The sequence below is a fragment of the Pelodiscus sinensis genome, chromosome 5, assembly GCF_052426305.1.
Source record: "Pelodiscus sinensis isolate ZL-2025 chromosome 5, ASM5242630v1, whole genome shotgun sequence".
Classification (NCBI taxonomy): Eukaryota; Metazoa; Chordata; order Testudines; family Trionychidae; genus Pelodiscus; species Pelodiscus sinensis.
Window position 1 is genome coordinate 61402649 of NC_143056.1, and position 23181 is coordinate 61425829.

Sequence of the window (23181 nt, forward strand, 5' to 3'; positions counted from 1 at the left end):
ATGCCCATTCTAAAAAGGGGGGGGGGGGCACCTGGGAGAAATATATGGCTTGGCTTTATACCTCTCTCCCAACATGAGATATCCTTTAAAGCATGGGTGGGCAATAATTTTTCCCCAGGGACCATTTCCAAATTTTTTGAAGTAGCCCCAGGCCACCCCGGAAGAGGCAGGGCCTAAACAAGAAGGAGCAGGGCTATCCCATCCCCATGCTTGGTCTGGGGGCGGGGGAGCCCCTTTGGAGTGGGGGGAGTGGTGGAGGAGGCTTTGGATACAGCCCATGGAAGCCCTTTTGCCCACCACTGTCTTAAAGGAATAGCAAAAGAGCAAGACTCAATTGCTCAGTGTTTGGCACTCACCTCTGATGTAAGATACTGAAGTCCCTTTGCCATTGACTAAGCAAACTGGAATAGCTTTAAACAGAAGAGATGGAGAGAGACCACCACCGCCAGCCCAAAGCCAAGTGGTTTGAGACTCTCCTGAAAGGTGGGAGATGTAAGATGTATCAACAGAAATGTAGACACTTTGGCTAAGTCTACACTGCAGGCTTTTTGCACAAGAATGGCTGTTCTTGTGCAAAAACTTGCAGAGCATCTACACTGCATATGTGCTCTTGCGCAGGTAAATATACAATAAAGCATCAGAAAAGAGGTCTTTCTTGTGCAAGAATTATTCCTCTCCCCAGGAGGAATAAGCCCTCTTGCGCAAGAGCTTTTATGCAAGAAGGCAGTGTGGACGGGCAACAGGGGTTTCTTGTGCAAGAAACCCCAATGGCTAAAATGGCAATCAGAGCTTTCATGCGCAAGAGCGCGTCCACACTGCCATGGACACTCCTGCAAAAAGCACACGGCAGTGTGGATGCACTCTTGTGCAAGACCTCTTGCGCAAAAACTCTTGTGCAAAACAGTCCAGAAAGGATAACCAAGCTACAGGTGTGGGACATGAACCAGCCATTTGGGATTGCTGGAGTTTGGTTTTTCTAATCACAAGAATAATTAGATATTTTAATCAGACTGATCTATTTTTACACAAAGGAAATCAATAAAACAAGAAAAAAAATCTCAAGACAGCATGTTATACACGCCTCTCCCTAAGAACAGCCACCTGGAACTAAAACTTCTCCTCAAACTCAAGCGTCTCATAGGAAGCAGGCAGGCAGATTCCTTACAAACCATACAGGAGAGTACTGTACACAGAAAACAGCCACACCAGCTACATACAGCACAGCACTGAAACCTCTAAAAGGAACGATCATGCCACCCTGTAATCAACCTCTCCCTTACTACTCACTGCCTCCTTTCTTACCTTAGTTCTCTGTGAGATTTTTCGGCTTGCATGTGGAAAGGGAAAAATCAATTGTATAGGGAAGGAAATTGAAGCTGAATGTGGGGAAGAAGCCTTAGCTTGTGTGCTCCAAGTTGTTTTGAGCACAGGCTGTGTTTAATTAAATTCATCAACTGTTGGGCCCAAGGCTCTGGGAGTTTGAGGTATAATGTGAATGTTTTACAGTTGTCCATAACTCTGTCTACTAGGTTGAATTATTTGATTCACTGAGATATAGGTGAGAATAAATGGAAGAAGAGCATCTTTCCAGCTAATATTTAAGTAAATTGCAAACAAGGTATTCCTGTTACTGAAGTTAGTTCATTTGTTCATCTATGGTGGGGAACAACACCCCTATGTGCATTTCATTAGCTTTCTTTTGCAATTGGTGTAATTGTCACCTGCAAATTACAGCTGTTTCATGAGAAGCTGAGAGTGTAATGAAGCCAGGGCAAAACCTTAGCAAGGAAAAAATTTCCTCCACAAGCAAATGGGAGTGTTCCCACATAGCTAATGGTAGCAGCAATTCTTAAATCAAAGGGCATAAGGGGACTATCTCTAGACAGCAACATGCTTTAGATCATGTTCGTGTCTGTGTCTGTTTATACATTATTGTGCTTGGACTATCCCCTTTTTCTATTAGCAAGATTCCCCTTCCCTCCCCCCACAGCTGAGCTGTGGAGAAGCTGAGAGGCTGTGGGTACTTGATGCTGATTAAATTCTGCTGACTGAGGAAGATGTCAAACTCTACCCAAAGCAGAGAGCCGCCAAGGAAAAGCTGCTTTTCTTTGCTTTTGACAGCTGGAGCCATGAATTTAAGCAGAGGTCTCACCTTCAGGCAAGTCAACAGCTGGGCAGAGAGCAGAGCCTCTTAAAGGGAGAGTGCTCTAAATTTTCAGGAGTTCATTGTTACCAAAAGGTGAAGAAGCTGAAGCATAGGAGAACATTCAGCTGGAACAAGGAGGTGCAGCTACACTGTCTTTTGTTTTCCTTCCCTGTATAATATATCTTTTTCTCATGCTAAAGAAGCACCAAGTGACAAACAAAAAAGAGGAAATGAAAGTGCAGCCAGAAATCCTACCAATGAGTGTGTTGTCTTCTCTTCCTCTGCCCCTTAAAATGCACCATTAAAAAACAAGGCAGAATTAAAAAATCATAGTACAGAAATTTAGAGTCCATAAAATCTAGGGCTTACAGAGGGAAAAAATGTGAATGCTGGGCCTTATATACTTCTATTTTTGTTAAAGCCACCCATCTTGTGGGAATTAATGACTTAGTAGACCGATAATGGGTTAGTAGAACTTATTTACCACTGGGTTGTCTAGCTCTGCACAGTGATGATCATAAGGCTTTTAGCATTTGATGACTGTTCAGTTCCTGTGTGACATAAGTTTTCTGGTCTCTAGTCAGTGGCTAGAGGTCCATGTCCCAAAAAATTAGTTGTAGCTGCCACTAACTGGCAATTAGGTGGCTATTGACAGTTACAGTGGATAGATGAAGAAATGGTCATTGAAATGGAAATAATCTACACAAACATTTTCTCTCAAGAAATTTCTGCATTTACCACTACAATTTCAGATCCATTTGTGTATACTAGTGGAAGCCCTACCATAGACAATTTTTGACCAATATATTGTCTAATTCTGACAACGTGCCAAGCAACTAACCAAATATAAATGAGATTTCACATTTTTATCTATGCCAAGAGAAAGACTAAATGCAACTTCTGTTGCTGTTGATTGATCATTTTAGATAAGAAGCAACGCAACATTTTGGCCAAATTTAACCTCCCCCTCAATATCATGGCGAGGCTGTTTTTTCAGAGCCAGTATTTCAACTCTTCTCAAAAGCAGGAAGCTGGAAATTAGTGCAAAGCTTGTTCTTATGCAGTTTTATAGCTCCACACGGTTCAGTTGGAAGTTTGGCTAAGTATTGAAGCTGCTGGGTATTTTTCTGAACCAAATCACTGAACTTTTTAAGGGACATCCACCATCGCTGATTATAGATCCACTAGGATCTATCTGAAATACTACCCTTGTGAGCACTAAGACAAGTGATAATGCTTTGCTGCAACATAAAATGAGGATGCATGTCACACTGAAGTGACAACAGAAGACATACAAAACAATTTTCAAAAAAGAACTAGATACATTTGTGGAGGATATAGGTCTGTCAATGGCTATTAGAACAGGAAGGGATGGTGTCTCTAGCCTCTGGTTCCCAGAGGCTAAGAGAGGGCAACAAGGGATCAAAGTTGCTGCTATAGCTTGGTCAATACTGAAAGCAGATCTACAAATATTCATTAAATTTGTAAAATGATCCATTCTGCTTGGTCCCCTTCTGACTGTGTCTAGACTGGCAAGTTTTTCCGCAAAAGCAGGCGCTTTTGCGGAAAAACTTGCCAGCTGTCTACACTGGCTGCTTGAATTTCCTCAAGAACACTGACGATCTCATGTAAGAAATCAGTGCTTCTTGCGGAAATACTATGCTGCTCCCGTTCGGACAAAAGTCCTTTTGCGCAAAAGGGCCAATTTAGACAGCTCAGATTTGTTTTGTGCAAAAAAGCCCCAATCGCGAAAATGGCGATCGGGGCTTTCTTGCACAAAAGCACATCTAGATTGGCACAGATGCTTTTCCGCAAAAAGTGCTTTTGCGGAAAAGCATCCGTGACAATCTAGACACTCTAGAAAATCATGCCAGTCTAGACGTAGCCACTGTGTTTGCCTCTCACTAATATTCTAGCAAACAAGTTTATTAGCAAAGATGATTGAAGAAATAGCAAATTTAAGGGAATTCAGGAAAATATTTGATGAAAACCAATTTATATTTTGCTTTCTGGAAACATTCACACTGGAAATCTAATTATAATAGTTACATTCATCTATCCATGCCATATAATTTATGATACCAGTCACATACATTTAATTTCAGACACTTATTATGACCGCTGAATAAACTAGAGAAAATAATTATGCATTCATGAATGATTTTCCAACAGAAAAAACAGGAAATTCTTCTGATAAAGTATCCATTAGGAATTATTCTTCTAACTCTAGTTTCCCCTGTGTCTTGGGGATCAAAAGTAATTTTGTGATCTGTAAATCTCTCTCAAGCTCTGTGTGTAACATACAGAATCACCTTATTAAAACTGGCTTCATCCTGAAAAAGAATCAGGGGGTGGTAACGATAATGTCAGCACATAAAGTACTAACCTAACAGTAGTGGGAGTCATGGTCAAAAACCTTGCATGCTACTTTGGAAGTTTAGAGCACATTAAGTGTGAAAATTCATCAGCTCTGTGAATGAGAATCAGGCCCTGGATCTTCTGCCTTCGGTCATTACAGAACAGACTCTCAGGGTTATTTAAATGGAGATTTTTTACTTAATTTAACAATAGCCTTCCCCATTTGCATGTTCAGAGTATGTAATACAGACAGCAGTAGTTAATTTCATCCATGCTAGAGATCTCTCTGTTCCTATTACCAGGAAATAGTTAATATTTTTCCCCACTAGGGCCCACATGCACCTGCAGGTCTGTGGTGTGTGGTTTCTTCTCACAGCTGCATCTGTGACTCTGCAGCCTACATGGAGGTTATAAAGTGTAAATGGAGAGTTTGTGAGATTACCCTTCAGTGGTAATGCAGCCTCAAGGGCTAGTACAGAGGCCATGAAACCACTATCTTAGTAGAAAAGCAATTTCTGTGAGGAGAGCAGTTTCAACGAAGCACTATTCTCAGTTATTTCACATTTATATAGCATCTTCTGTCTGAAGATCTCAAGGCACTTTACATACATCAGAAAATGCAGCTTTACAACACCCATTTGAAGTAGATATCTGTTATTATTCTGGCTGTCTAGATGAGGAGAATGAGATAGAAATTAAGTAAGTTTCTTGAGGTCACAGACAACAAGTCTGTGGCAAAGCCAGATATGGGATTCAACTCTTCTGATTCTCAGATCTGTGCTTTAGCCACTCAAACATCATTCTACTCCCATAATTAGTTATCCAATATTAGCCTTAAGCAAGGAAAGAATGATTAATCCCCCAAACTAAAACCCATAGTTAACTATATCAGCTAGCTCACAGCAGCCAGGAGATTACTGGGGTCAGTAGTTACAAGGGAGAGTTGTCTGCTAGCCTGAGGCAGAGGGAATAGTAATTAGGATCATCTGTATAAACTAGCGTCATGTGTTCTGAATAAAATGACAGCAAAATAGCATCTTTCCTGCATCTGGGGTCTCCTTGGTGGAAGAGGGGAGTAATGTGAGTGTTGAGGTCATTTGGAATCTGCTTTTAGCTCCCCATTTCTGTGGGTGATCTACTTTGGCCCTAGCTCTGGTATTAATTAAAGTAACTCCTAGATGGCTGTAGCTCAGTGGTATCCAACCTAAGCCTGAGATCCCTTTTTGAATTTAAGTGCAATCCAAGATCTACCTCAAACCAAAATACCTTTGCCCTGCCTCATATGTGCCCCTTCTCTGAGGCCTCACCCCTGCTCACTCCATCCTCTCTCACTTTCACTAGGCTGGGGCAGCAGGTTGGGGTGCAGGCTCTGGTCTTGGATTAAGGGATTTGGAGTGTGAGAGGGACTCCAAGCTGAGCTTGGGGCAGGCAATTGGGGTATCCAAGGGGGTTCTAGGTGCAGGCTGTGGGAGGATGTTTGGATGCAGGGGTGCTTGGGGGTAGGGCAGGAGCTTGGCGTGCAGCAGGGGGTTCATGACTGGGGTAGGGTTTTGGGACGTGGGATCTGACTGGACACCGCTTACCTCAGGTGGCTCAGGCAGGCTCACCCCTGCTCTGGCCCTGCACCACTCTCAAAAGCAGCCAGCAAACTCCATCCCAAAGTCCTATTGTGCCCCCCACTCTAGAGATAGGATACATGGTGAGAGAGAAGATACCTTGACATCAGCACCCCTTCCTTTCCCTCCCCTGCCCTGCACAGCAAGCAGGAGGCTCCCAGGGATATGGGGGAGGCAGCAGCAAGGCAAAGGGCAGAAGATGAACAGCATTAGGTGGCGGGGAGTTGAAAGTGCTGGCACTTTTGGCCAAACCAGTCAGGATCCCCTGTCAGAGGCTCCAAGATCTACCAGTATATCCTGATCTACTGGTTGGTGCTCAAAGCTCTCGCTTATGCCAACCATAGGATTCTGAGAGAGACCATGGCCCACCTAAGGATCAGCAGCTGAGGAAAAGTCCTCCTCCCAGGCCTTACTTACTCTCTCCTTCCCTATGCCATGGTGGGATGGGGATAATTGGTATGTGAGCCAGGTACACTGGCTTTATGCTACCTGAGACTGTCCTACTATCAGAGGCATTTTTAGCCAAAGGCACCAATTTAATCCTCTATTCTTATTAACAAAGTCCTGGTGTCTTTAGGGCTACACCTTTTAAACAGAAAGAGGAAACTCTCATGAAGAAAATAAGAGCACAGGTGCACCCACATATGGCATGACTGCATGCACAAGTCAGGCAAATGCAGATAAATGGAATTGCCATTCACATTCCTGCTCCACATTTGAATATGAAGTTTTACTTAAAGTTCATGCATTTTCAAGCAAAAAGGAATTCATGTGTTCTAGGAGGATATGTAACTGTAAGGAGATGCTGTCTGTGGCTACGTCTAGACTGGCATGATTTTCCGGAAATGCTTTTAACGGAAAAGTTTTCCGTTAAAAGCATTTTCGGAACAGAGCGTCTAGATTGGCACAGACGCTTTTCTGCAAAAGCACTTTTTGCGGGAAAGTGTCTGTGCCAATCTAGATGCACTTTTCCACAAAAAAGCCCCGATCACCATTTTCGCAATCGGGACTTTTTTGCAGAAAACAAATCTGGGCTGTCTACACTAGCCCTTTTGCACAAAAGTTTTGCGCAAAAGGACTTTTGCCCGAACAGGAGCAGCATAGTATTTCTGCAAGAACACTGACGATCTTACATGAGATCATTGGTGCTTTTGCGGAAATTCAAGTGGCCAGTGTAGACAGCTAGCAAGTTTTTCCGGAAAAGTGGCTGATTTTCGGGAAAACTGGCCAGTCTAGACACAGCCCGGGTGTTTTCTGTGTGTTGCAACTTTAAGAGAAAATCTTCTCCCTCAATTTTTTTTCCTTCTGCTCCAAAACACAAGTGTTACAGAGTAAGCCTCTATCTTAGTGGTGGGCAACCTGTGGCAACCGCATGTGGCCCATTGGGGGGGTCGATGTGTGGCCCATATTTCATTTGCCTTTGCCCACACACAGGGTTTCCAGATTCTGCTGTTTTTTGTCCATGTAGTTTTTTCCTACCGGTATTACAAAAGTGACGTGCACTTAAAGCAAGAGCACATGAAATGAGGTGTGTACTGATTGCACACAATGTTGTCGGAGCTCATGGTTGCATCCAAAGTGCTGCTACGATTCAATCGGCACACTCTGCAAATTCTAGATACACAAGTGCAGTTAGCAAAATTACCCTATCCCAGGAAACTCTCTTGGTTACAGTAATCTTTAGCCGTCTGAGATGAAGGAGAGCAGCCCATTCACTAGCTTAGGTTACCCATTGCCAGGGGCGGCCCGTGAGCCTAGGCGAGCTAGGCAGCTGCCTAGGGCGCTGCTGGTCCAGGCGCCCGATGAAAACGTTATGGCCATTGATGGCCGTGCAGGCAGGGGCACCGATTGTGCTGCCCCGCCTAGGGAACCAGCTGCTGCAGCCAAGCTTGGGCCACTCCTGCCCATTGCTGTTCTATGTACTCTTATTCTCTCTCCCCCTCATGGAGACTTTATATTTCTGCTTTCTTGCTTTTACTTTTATTTCAGATTGAGAAAAGTAATCCAGACTGTTTTATAAATGGAAAAACATAACAGTCTCCATTTCTGACCATGCCACTTGCATGGGCAGAAGGTGGAGCCCCCCTTTGGGGAGGCTAGCTCCACACCACCATGCCTTCCACTTGCCCCCACCCCTTTTGACTGGAGCCGAGATGACCTTTCACCTCCACCCACCGTGGCTAGAGAGACCCCAAGCCATCCACAGTCCCAAGCTTCCTCCCCACCCCCCAAGCCAGTGCATCCGCTCCTCCCCTCCTAGAGCCAAGTTGCTCCAGGAAAAAGCACCTCTTCAACAATTCTTTTGATATGCTGCATGCAGGCCCCTGGATAGTTGAGGAGGTGATATGTGGAATTCAGGGTCATTACTGATGAACCCAGGTAGCTGAATAGCACACACTGCCTCCTTAAGATACAATAAATATGGCAGAGTCTCCCCTAGCCTATTATACCCACCATCCATGACCAATATTCCTTGTAAGCTCCATGCTTGTGCAGCTGCTCAGGAGAGATTCAAATACTACCCAGCTGATTAGCAGAACCCCCACAGCAAGTTTGTTTCTACTGGTGGTGCACATTCACACATGTCTCAGGGCACATGAAAACATTTATTCTGTACATGAATGGAAAAGATGAGAGGGAACAGTGCCCATGACCACATGGTTCTCAATTTATCTGCCTTGGAAGACTGAGGGTTTGAATAAACATTCCTAGGATGATGATGATGATGATGATGGATTTATTTATTTATTTATTTAGTACAGATTGACTCTTTAGTCTGGCATCCTCAGGGCCTGACCAGGGCCAAACCAGATAATTTGCCAAACCACAAGTGGTCAGTATTGTCTAGAAGCATTAACAGCACTTCCACTGGTTACTGGGCTTTTAGAAGACATTTAGGGGGTAAATTAGAGCTAAATAACAGCACAGAACACTGAGAGCCAGAACTGGTGGCTGTAAACAAACTTTATGGGTCAGCAGGAAACTTGGCCACACTCATGATAAGTGGATGTCTGGCTAACTAAAATCATGATGGACCGTGAATGTTACTGGACCAGAAAGTGCCAGACTAGAGAGGTTCAACCTGTACTTGTATTGCCAAACTACCAAGGAGCCCTAGTCATGATCTTGGGGCTATACACACGAACAAAAAGATAGTCCCAGCTCGAAGGAGCTTACAATCTCATGTGTGGCTTAAGGGTCTGATTCTCCTTTTACAGGTTGAACCTCCCTTGTCTGGCACCCTTGGGACCAGAATGGTCTTGAACAAGGGAATTTGCCGGACCAGGTAAAGTCAGGTGTCTTGGCTCTCCCAAGGCTCCACTCCTGGCACCTGCCCCGGTAGAACCCGGAGACCTCACCTCCTCAGGCCCACGTGCCTGGGTTTGCTGCCCCCAGCCCACTCACGGGGCTCTGCTCCCTGCTCCCAGCCCCACGCAGGGCGGCAGCTCTTCCTGGGGTTCCTTGGCCCCATGAGCAGCGGCTGCTCCTGGGGGTCCCCGGCTCTGGCTACATGTGTGGCAGTGGCAGCTGCTCCCAGGGTTCCCCAGAACCCCAGAAACAGGTGGGCTCCAGCTGCTCCCAGGGCTCTCTACCCCCATGTCACTGCCCCTGCAGGCTGCCGCCGACCAAACCAGCTCCGCTCCCAGCCACTCTCAACCTCTGCGGCCGAGGCTCTCTGGTCTAGCAACATCTGTGCTGCCCGACTATGGATGTTGTCAGACCAGGGTGTCCTGGATGAGGGAGGTTCAGCCTGTAGTTATATTAGTGTAACTCAGTTGAAGATACTCCTGATTTGCACTTATATAAATGGGAGGAGAATCAGGCCCTATGTGTTTCAAGCCTGGTGCTCTGCCACTAAAGCATCTGCCTCTGGTCACACAGGGGAATAATGCCAAATTAGGCAATAAAAGACATTGCTTACTTTGTACAACCTTTTATTTTCCTCCTTAACTTATTTTTAGTTAAACAGCTTTCTGTCAAGGAGCTCTGTCTATGTACAAAATTGCTCTGGTCACCAGCACAGTTACTAGGGACTTGAGCTTTATGGCCCTCATAACAGTGAAGGGCGAAGGTCAAGCTGTGGAGCCATTGTGCCAGCCCCACATTTCTTTTTAAACACATGTGAAAGACAAAGCTCCCCTGGGACGCCTCTGGAAAACTGCCTCAGGGAGACATGGGACAGAGAGCACTGGCCTGACAGATAAAAGCTACATCAAAAGAAGCAGGGAGCAGCTGTCCATCTGGAGAGGGGGGTTTCTTTTTCTCATAACAGAGAGAGAGAGAGAGAGAGAGAGAGAGAGAGAGAGAGAGAGAGAGACTGTCTGGAAAAACAGTCAAAGTATTTTGCATGCAAAGAAAAAAAAAGGGGGCATCCTATAAGAAGGAAGAGAGAAAAGCCCTCACACCAAACAGAAGGAGGTGCTGCTTCCAGAAATTTCATGTTGAATCACTTAAATCATTTTTAGTGTCCCCAATACAAGTTACTGCTTCTTTGAGAGGCTCAAAGTGAACACACTTCCCAAACTAGAATCTGAACTCAGGTCTGAATCAAAACTAATATAATGGACTTCAAAACTCCTTCATTCTGACAAAACTTTTTGTTCTGTGGCTGGATCTATTTTAAGTCTGTATATCTAAAAGGAAGAAACATCACCTAATTCACAGACAGCTTAGTGTATTTGCGGTGTCATAAGACACAAACTCCAGTGCACATAATAGCTAGTAAAAAGTGCTGTACATACTGATATTTGTTGATTACTAAAACAGTACAAAGTTACTCTACTGTTCTAACAGTAGCTTGTTCCATGTACTTATTTTATTCATGTATTTAGTTTTAGAAATACAAAAATCCCTGGTCCCAAGCTTTAGGTGCTTTAACAGTTGCTACAACAAACACACACAAAAACAAAAACCACAGCCAACCCTAAACCCAAACTAATCCAGCAGCAAATCCTAGCCCACATAATAAAGCAACAAACTGACAGAATATCTCCCTCTCCTCCCCCACTTTTTGTATCTGAGAACACTTAAAAGGGCACCAAGAAGTTTAGGCCTTAAATGTAGGCTGAAAGTGTCGCTTTAAAGCTAGAGAATGACACGTGTAAACTGAGAAAGTTCATTTGCTCTTTTCATAAGTTTTTTCCCCACAGATCTTACCTGCAGGTTTTAAATTGTTGGAATATATTTGTGAGGAGCCATGTTTCCAGGTTTTAATGTCTCCCCAACAATCTGATGCTGTTTTGATCTGGGGCTTAGGTTTGGTCTGTAATATTTATCCCGATATGGTGGTATCTACACTGCATGCTTCTTGAGCAAGAACAGCCATCCTTGCACAAAAACTTGTGGAGCGTCTACACTGCACGCACAAGGAAATTTACAGTAAAGCATCAGAACTGAGGGCTTCTTGCGCAAGAGTTATTCCTCTCCCCATGAGGAATAAGCCCTCTTGTGCAAGATGGCAGTGTGGATGGGCAACAGGGGTTTCTTGCGCAAGAAACCCCTATGGCTAAAATGGCCATCAGAGCTTTCTTGCGCAAGAGAGCATCCACAGCCATGGATGCTTTTGTGCAAAAGCACATGGCAGTGTAGATGCGCTCTTGCACAAAACCTTTTGCGCAAGAACTCTTGCACAAAACAGTTCTTGCACAAGAAGCCTGCAGCGTAGATGTTGTCAATCTGTAATGTATTCATCTCAACACCCCTAAAAAGCTGGGAAATACTATTATCTCCATTTTACAGATGAGAAGCTAAGTCCCATATCCTTAAGACTCCTAATTTCCACTGATTTCCATGAAGAGGAGAAACAGCCTAAATCCAAACTCATTCCAGAAGTCCATAGGAGGGAAATGAACAAATCCTATGTTAGTACCAAAACACTAAACCAGCCTTCCTCTCATGAAACGGATACTGGGTCCTGATAGGAAAAGCATCTCTGGATCTGGGGTCAGATCCCAATCCCCTCCAAGTTCTGTGATTCAGTTTGGACCCGTCTCTATTAAATATGGTATTTACATAACCGATTGTAATGGCCAGCTAGGGAAAGTAATAATCTTTTAAAACAATCTTTAGGCCATAATGTGAAATATTTAGAACAGAATCCCACTCCTACATAATGTAGAAACGCATTATTAGCTGAATACATAGTGGGATTTTCCTTTCTTTGTTACTCCTGAAAAAACTTAAAACACAACAAATGGTCCTACAGCCCCTTAAGTGCAGCAGGACCATTCATTGTTTAATTTTTTTTCAGTTACAGACTAACCTGGCTACCCCTCTGAGACTTTGTTACTCCTGGTAATTCTTTACCAGAGGTAAGATGCAAGACTAACTAGGCCTTCAGGTATGGTAAGCCTATGGTATGTTTCTTCATACATATCCTTTAAAATGATTCCTTCTGTAGATACTCCAGTGATTCCTGCAGGTTGATGGAGGATATGGCCCTTTTCATGATCCAGTGTGTGACACTCACCAGCCCAAAGGAGGCTTTCCATTTTAGTCACATGCTGTTCTGCCATGATATCATCCCACATGAATCTGCACGAGAGGCACATGTATTCCCAAATTCTTATGATTGAAGCTATGTGGCATTCAAAGTTTAATTAGGACATGATGCACCTATGTGTGTGTGTGATATTGCATGTAATACTTTAAGCCTCACTAGCTTGGGTTAAGAGAATAAGAACCATGATGTATGAATCTTTGGCATTGTCAGGAGATGTTGCCATTCTGGGTTTCATGTACAGCCCCCTTAAACTGAGAAGCATTTCTCTGCCTGCTATGGGGTATCTGTCTGGCAATTGCCATTTTGTGTTTCAGTTCTGATGAAGCACGCTTGAATCTGAGCTGAACTCTCTTGAGCAGCTAGAGCTGGGAGTACAACATCTGCACTCTCCAATTCTATGTCTGCCTGGACCCCAGCACAAACTAGAACAGCCTCAGGGCCAAACTAGCTCATGACAGTTTCTCATACCCAATTATGGGCCACTCTGGTTTGCAGTACCCAAAAGGCAGTATGCACTATCCACATCCTCCTCAGCCTAGGACAGGATCTCTTAGTCTACCTCTATGCCGTTCAGAGATATTCCTGGCTGGGTAGGGGAGCATCATTTAGACCACAATGTTACAAGTGAAGTCACAATCTCTCTCTCTCTTGTCTTCCTCCATGGAACCCTTATATTTGCTTTTTCTTTCTTTGCATTCTTCAGTCTGAAATAAGTCATCTAGACCAGCGGTGGGCAATAAAATGGCAATGGTTAGCCAAGGTTAGCTCCTGGAGGGGCTGACAGGTCTATACTTACCTGCGCCTCCACAGAAACTGGTGATTGCAGCCCCTGTTAGCTGCAGTTCACCATTTCTGGCAAATGGGAGCTATGGGAAGCAGCATGGACTGGGACATCATTTGCCATAGCTCCCATTGGCCAGAAACAGTGATCCGCAGCCAGCAGGAGCCACAATTGCCCATACCTGCAGAGGCACAAGTAAATACAGCAGTGGGAGCCCTCCAGACCCGATTGTGGGCTGGTTATTTGCCCACCACTGACCTAGACTGAGCTATACAGATTTTCCTCCTTGTGTGCGTGTGGGGGGGGGGGGGAGATTGGCTGTGGGAGGGGGAACAAAGAATGGCAAAAGATTCTGCTCCACCATCCACATCAGGTTGCAGTTTGGCACTTGTAAGATTAACATGAACCCCACGGGCATACTTCCTTAATTTCTAAGATGTGTTGAAAGGAAAGTTTATCTGGAGTTCTCTGATTTACAAAGCATTTTTAAGCACAAAAAACAACTCTACTAGTTGGGACTCCTTAACCTTGTGCTATCTTGGCAATTCATAACCCTGCTGAATCTCCCGTTCTAGACATAGGTGCTGGAACTATGGGTTCTGGCTTGAAGTGGTTTCTATTATATACAGCGGTTTACAGTTTGGTTCAATGGCTTAGCACCACCACTATGCCAATTATTCTAGCCCTTCTGCATCTAGATTGGGGTGGGCAATAATTTTTGATGCAGGGCCTCTCCATGATTTTTTTAAAGTGGTCAAGGACCGCACTCTTCCATGATATTAATAGAGGAGATGCGGGGTCTGGAATGGAGGTTGGGTGCAGAAGGGAGCTTGGGGTAAGGGATTGGAGTGCAGGAGGGCCTATGAGGTCTGGGAGGGAGTTTGGGTGAAGGAGGCAGTTGTGATCTGGAGCAGGAGATTGAAGTGCAGGGGTTTGCATTGTGATCTAGGGTAGGGACTGGGGTGCAGGGTCTGGGAAGGGGTATGGGCTTAGGAGGGGGAAGAGGGTTTGGTTTATGTGGGGTGAGGGAAGGCAGACGGCTGGGAGGAGAGAGAGGCTGGGGTGTGCAGAGAGACTTACCTGTGAGACTCCTAGCCAGCAGCCCAGCATATTTCTCAGGTAGGAGCCTGCTCCTCCCCCACACAGGCTGCAGAACCTGAGGGAAGGGGAGGGAGAAGGGTGAGTTGTATGCTGACTGTTCTTGAAACAGGCAACTCCCATTGGCCAGTTTCTGGACAATGTGATTGATCTGGGGGTGGGAGCAGCCATGAAGCACCATTCCCTTCAACCTCCGGCTCATGCTTTGTGAAACACAAATAGGCTGGCAGCCACTTTTCTGAGCAGCTTGTGGGGGCAGGGCAAGCAGGAGAGTCTGCCTGGTGGCTCCCTGCTGTGTGGCTTGGATCAGGCCCGCAGAAGATGTTTTGCCTAGGCCTGATCTAGATGTGGGCCAGAGTAGGAAGAAGCCCATTGTCAAGTCCTTGTTGGTGCTCGGGATGCCATTTCCTTTCAAAGACCCGCAAGCTGCCACTGTGCGTTCTGATAGCTCAGTGAAGAGCAGAATGACAAAAACTTAAAAAACAATGAATGGTCCTGTACCACCTTAGAGACTAACAAAAAATATAGATGATATCATGAGCTTCCATGGGCACAACCCACTTGTTGTTTTTTAAGTTTTTTTAGTTACAGACTAACACGGCTACCCCTCTGAGCAGAATGATAGATATTCCCAACAATTTGCAAGCTGCCATGAGCTTTGCTGTCTGTCTGTAGCATTAATGTGAAAAGTTTGTCACTGACATGCTACTACGAACCTGTGTAGGCTATTCATAGTGTCTCTCTCTTGTAATAGATCAGAGTAAAGCTAGTACTTCAGTGATCCTTTTGTCTCCCAGGCTGTTAGAGTTTGTGGGTTGTTTGGTTTTGCAGCAATGATAGGAGCATCAGTATAGGTCAGGGGTGTGGGCAAAAGGACCTTCGCAGGCCGAATCTGACCCGCCAAGTGGGTTGATCAGGCCAATCAGGGCCTAAGGACAGGGGAGCACATGGTGCTTAGAGTCAACCAGTATTCCCTCTAAGCTGTGCACCTGTGCAGCCATGCACTAAAAATTTTAGGTCTACCCACATCATTTTCAGAGCTGCGCAGAAGCACTCACTGCTCACCTTCCTGCTGGAATGGAAGGTGAGTGGTGGTAGTGGCAGCCGGTGGCCTGTAGAGTGTCTGGTGATGAGTGGCTGTGGCTGTGGCTGTGGCTTCAGGGGCTTCTGGGGCCAGGACCAGCAAACTGCTTTCCACATCAAAGGTAGAAAACTAGAGAAGGGGCAGAGGGAGAACTAAGGAGGAGGTGGGTGAGGAGAGGAAAGGGTTTGTGCTCAAGGGAGAGGAGGGAGACAGGGCAGTCAAAGAAAGGGGCAGGCACGAAGGGGCAGGGTGGAGGAGAGACAAATGCCAAGGAGCCAAGAGGAGACAATGAGGAAAAGGGTACGAGCGGGGAAGGGAGGGAAGGTGTCAGTGGAGGTAAAAGAAGAGAGGGGACAGGGTGATGCTGGGTAAGAAGAGGGGAGGGACAATGAGGAGGAAGAGGAGAGAGGATTGGGTGCCAGCAGAAGAGGTGTTGAAAGGAGGGATGGGCATGAGGAAGGCAGGGGATGGAGCAAGTCATGTGTGAGGGCACATGGGGCATGAGGAGAACCTGGTGCAGAGGGCGGTGAGGGGTGGGCACCAGGGAGAAAGAGGGCAAGGAGGCCAGGGACAGTGAGGGAAGGGGGAGGCACCAGGAAGGTGTAGTGGTAAGGGAAGGTGCAGGTGCCAGAGGATTGTGGTGGTGAAGCAGAAGGGTAGACACATGGAGGGGAGAGACGGGCATCAAAGGACATAGGAGAGAGGCAGGACAGGTGGTGTTAGGAGATGGGATAGGGAGGGGTAGCTACAGATGATCAGAGTGGGGCTAGAGGAGGAGTGGGCACAGGGGGAAGAGAAGGGTGGTTACAGGGGTCAGGGAGTAGGCAAAGGGGGGCAGGTCCCCAAAGGGCTGAGGAGAGTAAGAAGGGTGGGAGCCAAGACAGCAGAGGAGGGTGAAGGGTAGGGGGCAGCAGGCACCAGGGGAGCAGATAGGGTGAGGAGAGGGGAGGAGACATGGCAGCAGAGAGAAGAGGGAGAGGTTTATAAGACATTAAAAACTTGGGTGCCACAGTGGTACATCCAAACAAGCCACATGAACTCAATACTGGTGCACAAGACAAAATTCATTTCACTCATGGGTGGAAAATCTTAGAGAGAACACTGAACTCAACCCTGGTGGGTGACTCTAAGCACTGCATGCCAGAGGGCAAGGAAGGAGAGACTTCACTCTCCCCTCTATCTCCAGGCTAATCAGGGTCTGGGGGCAGAGGGAAGCACACAAAGTCTCCTCTCGCCCTGCAAGGGGCTCAGCCAACCGTCAGCTGCTGCTTAGCTGATTGATCTGGGGGAATGGGGGAGCACGCAAAGTCTCCCACCACAGCAGCATGGTTGCCTTGAGGGAACCACCAGCTGTTCAGAACAGTGGTTCTTTGGGGGGGAGGAGGGAGAGGCAGGAACAAAGACTTCATGCACTCCCCCACCCACAGACCATCAGGGTCTGTGGATGGGGGAAGTACGGAAATGTTCTAGCCCTGCCCCTTCCACCTGAGGCCCCGCCCCTTCCAGGGTGGCCCAGGGACCCTGGTCAAAAATTATTGCCCACCCCTTGGTATAGGCCATGGGTCAGATTCTGAGCTTCCACTCATGGAATAACTCTATTGACTGGAGATTTACTGCAACATACTTTGGATCAGAATCTAGCCTTTGTTTGTAATCCATTTGGACTTTTGGCTAGGATCAAGCATGTATAATCTTGTTTAATCTTGTGTAAACCTGTTTAAAAGCCTGTGCAATATTGCAATAGTCGCAATCCATGGTTTGCCAGGATTAACTAGACCTAAGGCAAAACGTGTGGGGCCAGGGAGAGGTGTTCCTAATGGATGTGCATAAATTCTGGCATTTGTTTCTGAGAGAGATCCATGAGAGCTCGAGTCTCTCAGTTTTTAGTGAGGCATGCTTCTTAGGTAATTTAAAAAATTCCCTATAAAAATCCCTACAGATCTAGAAGACAAACCTGAAGAATGTTCATTTATTAGGGAAGTTCCCATCCCAGCTTTCTTTCATAGACTCTAAAGGAAAGACCCACAGACATTTCACAGGCTGGGGAAAAACTGAAGATTTTTCAAAGATCTCCATGAAATTTCTTTTCTCCCCACTCATCAGCACTTATTGTGCTTTTCAAGACTAGAAGATCCTCAGGGCAGAATCCTCAGCACACACCTCCACAGGGAAAGTTAATGATAGGAGCAACAGTGTTAACTCAACACTCTCATCAAATAGTGTAAAACCTTTTGCAGGGCCTTTATAAGCTTTATTACTTTATTTATTTTACTGTTGCCTGTAATGAAGGGGTTACAGTCTCACAGAATGTAATAGTGAGGGCTGACTTGGCTGGAACAGACATTAACTTCCACAGTAAATCTGGCAGGAGCTGGTAATTACAGAAAAAGCAGCCAGGGGTCATGGCCAGCCAAGGCTCTGGGGTAACAGAGCAGAAAATCAAAACAGAGGGGGAAGGGAAATCGTGTTCATCATAGTCTTAGGGCTGAGGTCGGTCTCCTCCAAACTGTCAGGAGCCTGTTGTCAATTGTTATGTTTAGAAGGAGCCCCTGGAAGATGAGGTAATAATAATGTTAAACATTAACTGTGTTAATGCTCCCACTGCACTGTAAATTCACCTCTACTCTAGCACTGTGGGGAATGGCAGAAGCACTTTGTGGAGACAGTCAGAAAGTGCAGATTTCTAACTGTGTTTTTATATTTGTTCCTTTCTCCACTGAATTGTGGCATTAACTCTGGACTCAGAGGCTCCTGCTTCTTTGACTGTGTGCTTCTACTTCAGAGCCCTGCAGCTCAACGGTCACTGCCTTTATGGAGGCAATCCTCATCCCACCACTGGTTCAGAGGTTCAGCAATGGGGCTAATGTCTATCTGTGTACTTGCAGTGTTGTTTACAAGGTGGTGAAGAGTGTGTTTATCCCCACACTTACTGATGTCAGGATAAAGTCTCAAATCCAGAATGGGATAGAGTACACAGCCAAGCACTGACCACCTCATGATAAGGCCTTGGAAACAGGGGAAATGACTATATGACTGCCTTGCAGTACAATTGCTGAACCCCAAATCCCAGGGTCTCTCTGTACGTCCAATAATCTAAATCGAGGTTTATCATATGGCTATGGCTGTGAAAACATAAGAATACTACTCTGTCTCATCCACGAAGCTGAGGTGGGGGGCAAGGGCATGGCAGTGTGGTAAGAGTATAAAATGCAAAGGTTTCCAAACTCTAAAATTCACCATCCTCTGAGCAAATCAGAGGCTTTTCAGGATTCCTGTAGGCTTGTCTCACACATTCAATCATGCTGTTCTTTTCCCAGCCCCATTTAAACTCCTCGTGCCTCCACGCAGTTACTCTGGTTAAAGATATGATGTGTCATCATAAGAACAATAGGAGAACATTAGGCTGGAGACTTGGGTTTTACCCCTGGCTGTGTCAATGACTTACAGGGTCTCTTTGGGCAAGTCACTCTCTGTAGCTCCCCCCCTCTCTCTCTCATCATCCCCATCTGTAAAATGGGTTTTAAAAAGCCCTACTTCGCAGATGTGCTGATCCTTCATTAATTCACATTTAAAAGTAATTTTTATAAGGAACTTTGAGATGCTTCCAAGACAAGGACGAGAGAAATGTAAAATATTATCATTGAAATTAACAGTTAATGAGGTTTAATACACTTTCAGGTTCATCTGAAGTTATACTAGCCTCTTGAAAAAGTCATCACAACATAGAATTTATTCGTGCCTCACAGTCTGCTCATTTGTTTTGCAACTGCGTTCTGCTTCAAGGAACAAGCCTAATCACTATCTGCTCTAGGCCAGAGATAAGAACAAGAGCCCCTTCAGCTGCAAACTGGAGTCCCATCTAAGGCTGAGTGACCATGGATAAAGCTGGAAAAAGTGGTTAGTTTATTCATTAGACTGCAATTTGCTAAGCGCATCTGCCTCTTTTAGCAATTATACATTGCCTAATGAAGCGGAGATGCACTAGAAGCCATCTTATTAAAAACTCAGGGCTATGAACTTACTCAGAAAAGGGCATTGCAGCAGCAGCAGTGAAGAGGTCCAAGGGTCAGCTGCAGGTCAGGAGCAACACTTCTGTCTGCAGTTACCAAGCCATCTGACACTTGCTGACTCAATTTACTCTGTGAGAAATGTTGGTTTTGCAGTAAAATGCCCCACACCTGAAATTTCTATGGCATGTTAATGTCTGAAATTGCCCTTTCTCCTAAAGGTAACTGGGTCTGTGCAATGTTCTCTGAGCCTCAGGCCAATTTAGAATGGGAAGTTTGTATTCATTTTTCATGTTCCATTTTCATTAAGATGAGAAGTTTTTTTGGAAGGTTGTATGGACTAGAGTCCAATGAAATGCTTCCCTATGGTCTTCAGTTATCTCTGTTCATTTACTAGTAGATCTTATTCTTAAGTGTCCCTGACAAACCACGAAACAAAGGGCCAAGTTCAGAGGTGATGTGTGAGGTGATATCATTTACACATCATTAAGAGGGTGCAAGGGGGTTTAAGATGGTAGGTAGAAAGCATAAAAAAAATATAAGTTAAAGCCTGTCCTCCTGCATGTTGCTTTTCCTGGTGCACCTCTGTCTTTCAGCCCATCAGCATTTAAGTTACAAAATGTAAAACTATGTAAGTGCGGGCTGGGTCCTGCTATTGTGGGGAACTTTCTTGGCTTATGCATGACCCTGATGGAATTTAAAGTAATAGAGAGGTAGCCGTGTTAGTCTGATCTTGGTAAAACAAAAGGGAAAACAATTATGTAGCAATTTAAAGACTAACAAGATAATTTATTAGGTGATGAGCTTTCGTGGGGCAGACCCACTTCTACAGATCATATTCTGAATGTTATATATGGTCATGCCAATTCTCTTTCAGAATATGATCTGAAGAAGTGGGTCTGCCCCACAAAAGCTCATCACCTAATAAACTATCTTGTTAGTCTTTAAAATGCCAAATAATTTTTTCCCTTTTGTTTTACCTGATGGAATTGGCTACGGAAAGGATCACAGTCCTTGCTCCCACTCCATTACCCTGTGACTTTAAGGGCTCCTCTTCCACTTGCCTGTGTGGCAAAGTCCTTGTAATCCCAGCTAGGCTGAGCCCAGGATTCCTGAGGGAGGGGGGCTTGACCCCCAACCTTGTCATGGTGACTTAGGGCAGAGGCTAGTGTTTTCCCACTCCAGGGTGCTCTCTCCGCTCTGGGTGCTTCATTGACCCACTGATCATTACAAAGCCAATACATTTTATTAAACAGCAGTCAATTTAAAAAATGAGGGAAAACAGGAAGGGTTAAAGGAAAAGACATCACTTCCCCCCTCTCGGGGCACAAGGACATTGCAAACAGCCATCTCTGGAACGTAAAGACAGGTCACAGTCTATTCCTCTTAGGTCCCAGGCCTCCTGCCCAGGTACTGCCTGTGCTAAAGGGATGCTGCAAGTCAACACACTTGCTAAAAAACCTTCAGCTCTAGGTGGCAGGACTCTTCTTGCCTTCCCCCACTTTGAGGTTATGATCCCCCTCCAAGTCTGGCCTGAAAGTCCCCACCCTTTGGCTGGGGTGTCTCCTTGTGCTGGGCTCATTGCCCAGAGTCCCCAGATGCTCACTGCACCCAGCTACAGACTGCTCCAGCCCTATGTCTGTTCTGCCTCAACATTGCTGCTGCTCGGCTTCCAGCGTAGCCCCCAGGCCAGCTCCTTTGGTCCCTCTGTCTCTGGCTGGTGCAGCCCTGCTCTGCTCAGGCTGCCCTCTCTGGCCCTTCTGAATCTGGCCAGCATAGCCTGGCTCCTGCCTTCTCCTTAGCTCAGCCCACATGGAGGATGGGACCTCACCAGGCCTCCTAACTCCCTCATTAGCCTGTCCGCCCTGTCAGTCAGGCTGAGCTGGAGCATTGGTTTCTCCCCATTGCCTCTGGGGACTCTCAGTCCCAGGGTCTTGGGTTTCCCTTTCCCTTTCCTTCAAACATTCTTCTTTCTTTTGCTACTGAGGGATGCTCCCACTAAACCCCCACTTCTAAGTTTCAATAAAGGGCCAACCTTACACTTAGACTCCCTCTCTCAGTTTTCACACTTTAAACATCAGTTTGGAATCTGATTGTATATATTCATTTTACTTACTTGCTTTGACAGAATGTTGTATGTGGTCAGAATGCCTCGCTGGCAGCAGGGGTGCTGTGAGTGTGTTGGCATGAGTCTCTAGTTCAATACACAAAATGGCTGCTGCAGGTCAAATTTAGGACAAAGTAAAAACAAAAATCACAGGGGGCTCAAGTGATTGGTGATAGGAAATAGACCTTTTGCCCCAGATTGCTCGGTTTAATCGCACCGGGCTGGTAGTGATCTAACTTAATTATTGTGTGACAGCCATGATGAAATATGTGGAATGAGTCGATGGTCCAAGTCCAGTTCTTTGTGGACAATAAATGAGTGAATTGGTTTGACTAACCCCAACTTTCACCTCAAACTGACCCTTTTATGAGGTTCAAAAGTTATGGTAAAGATTTAGTTTTCAGATTCACTGCTGCTTCTGTACACCTGGTTTTTTGCTAGGGTTGCCAGGTGTCCGGTTTTGAACTGGATAATCCACTATTTGAGCTTACTGTTCGGGAAACAAATTGAGAAAATATAAATGTCCAGTATTTTTTAAATAAGATGTAATGTAGACGGTGATGTAATGTCAAGTGTGTCTGGTATTTTTGTTGAAACCATCTAGCAACCCTATTTCTTGCTGGAAGCCAAAGTACCAACATACAGTGAGAATGGCTATTTTTCTGGTATTATTGGCTGGATAAAAAACCCAGAAGTACTAGAATTCTCAAGGGAGAGCCTTTTCTAATGAGACTTCCAGCCCAATTTTGTAAACCAGGAGATTCAGGCTGTCAGAATAAGCTTCAGATATGCTTTCAAGCATTGGGGTCCTTAGCTGAACAGAATCTCTGACTCATTTAAGGTTATTCCATTACTAGGCTGACAGGTGCCATTGTCACACTACTACAATTTGTCCCCTTATTTGTAGCCTCAATAAGGCTAAAGACTGAACGGCCTTAGAAAATCACTACCTTCTCACCACAAGAGGAGTCACTTTGCAACAACTGGCACATTAGTGGGGCTGTGTGGGAAGCTAGCACTGTGGCCCTACTGTGGTTCTTCTTGTTTAGATATACCAAAGACCTCCATTCCAAGTTAAAGACAGTTAAACAAGCACCATCTAACAAGCATTCAATTCACTAAAGGTGTAATTCATCGTTAATCAGAGGACCAAGGCCAATGCACTCTTTTAACGGTAATAAAAACATAATACATAAAGACACAAGGAAAATAATAATAAAGGGATCTTACACTGATGTGGGAATAATTTTTACTTTAACCATAAATACCATTTTGTTTAACCTCAATGTCATGATTCAGCATTACTGACATAAATAATGTATAGTAAGAAAAGAGAGAGAATGTGGGGTTTGTGCAGGATGAAGGTAAATATTAAATTTTGTCATGTAGCACAGATGAGACGTAAATTATAGTGAAATGGGGCATCTTGATCCCACCTTTAAGGAAAAGCTGAATTCTCTGCCACAAAACCAAGGCTGACTC

General features: G+C 45.2%; 1 long non-coding RNA gene across 1 annotated transcript in view; it reads left to right on the forward strand.

The window, feature by feature from the left end:
* Positions 1-23181, forward strand: part of LOC112546720 (uncharacterized) — a 92982-nt gene that overhangs the window by 11096 nt on the left and 58705 nt on the right. The window contains exon 2 of the long non-coding RNA XR_016349657.1: positions 12371-12431. This is a non-coding gene — a long non-coding RNA (uncharacterized LOC112546720). The remainder of the gene's footprint in view (positions 1-12370; positions 12432-23181) is intronic.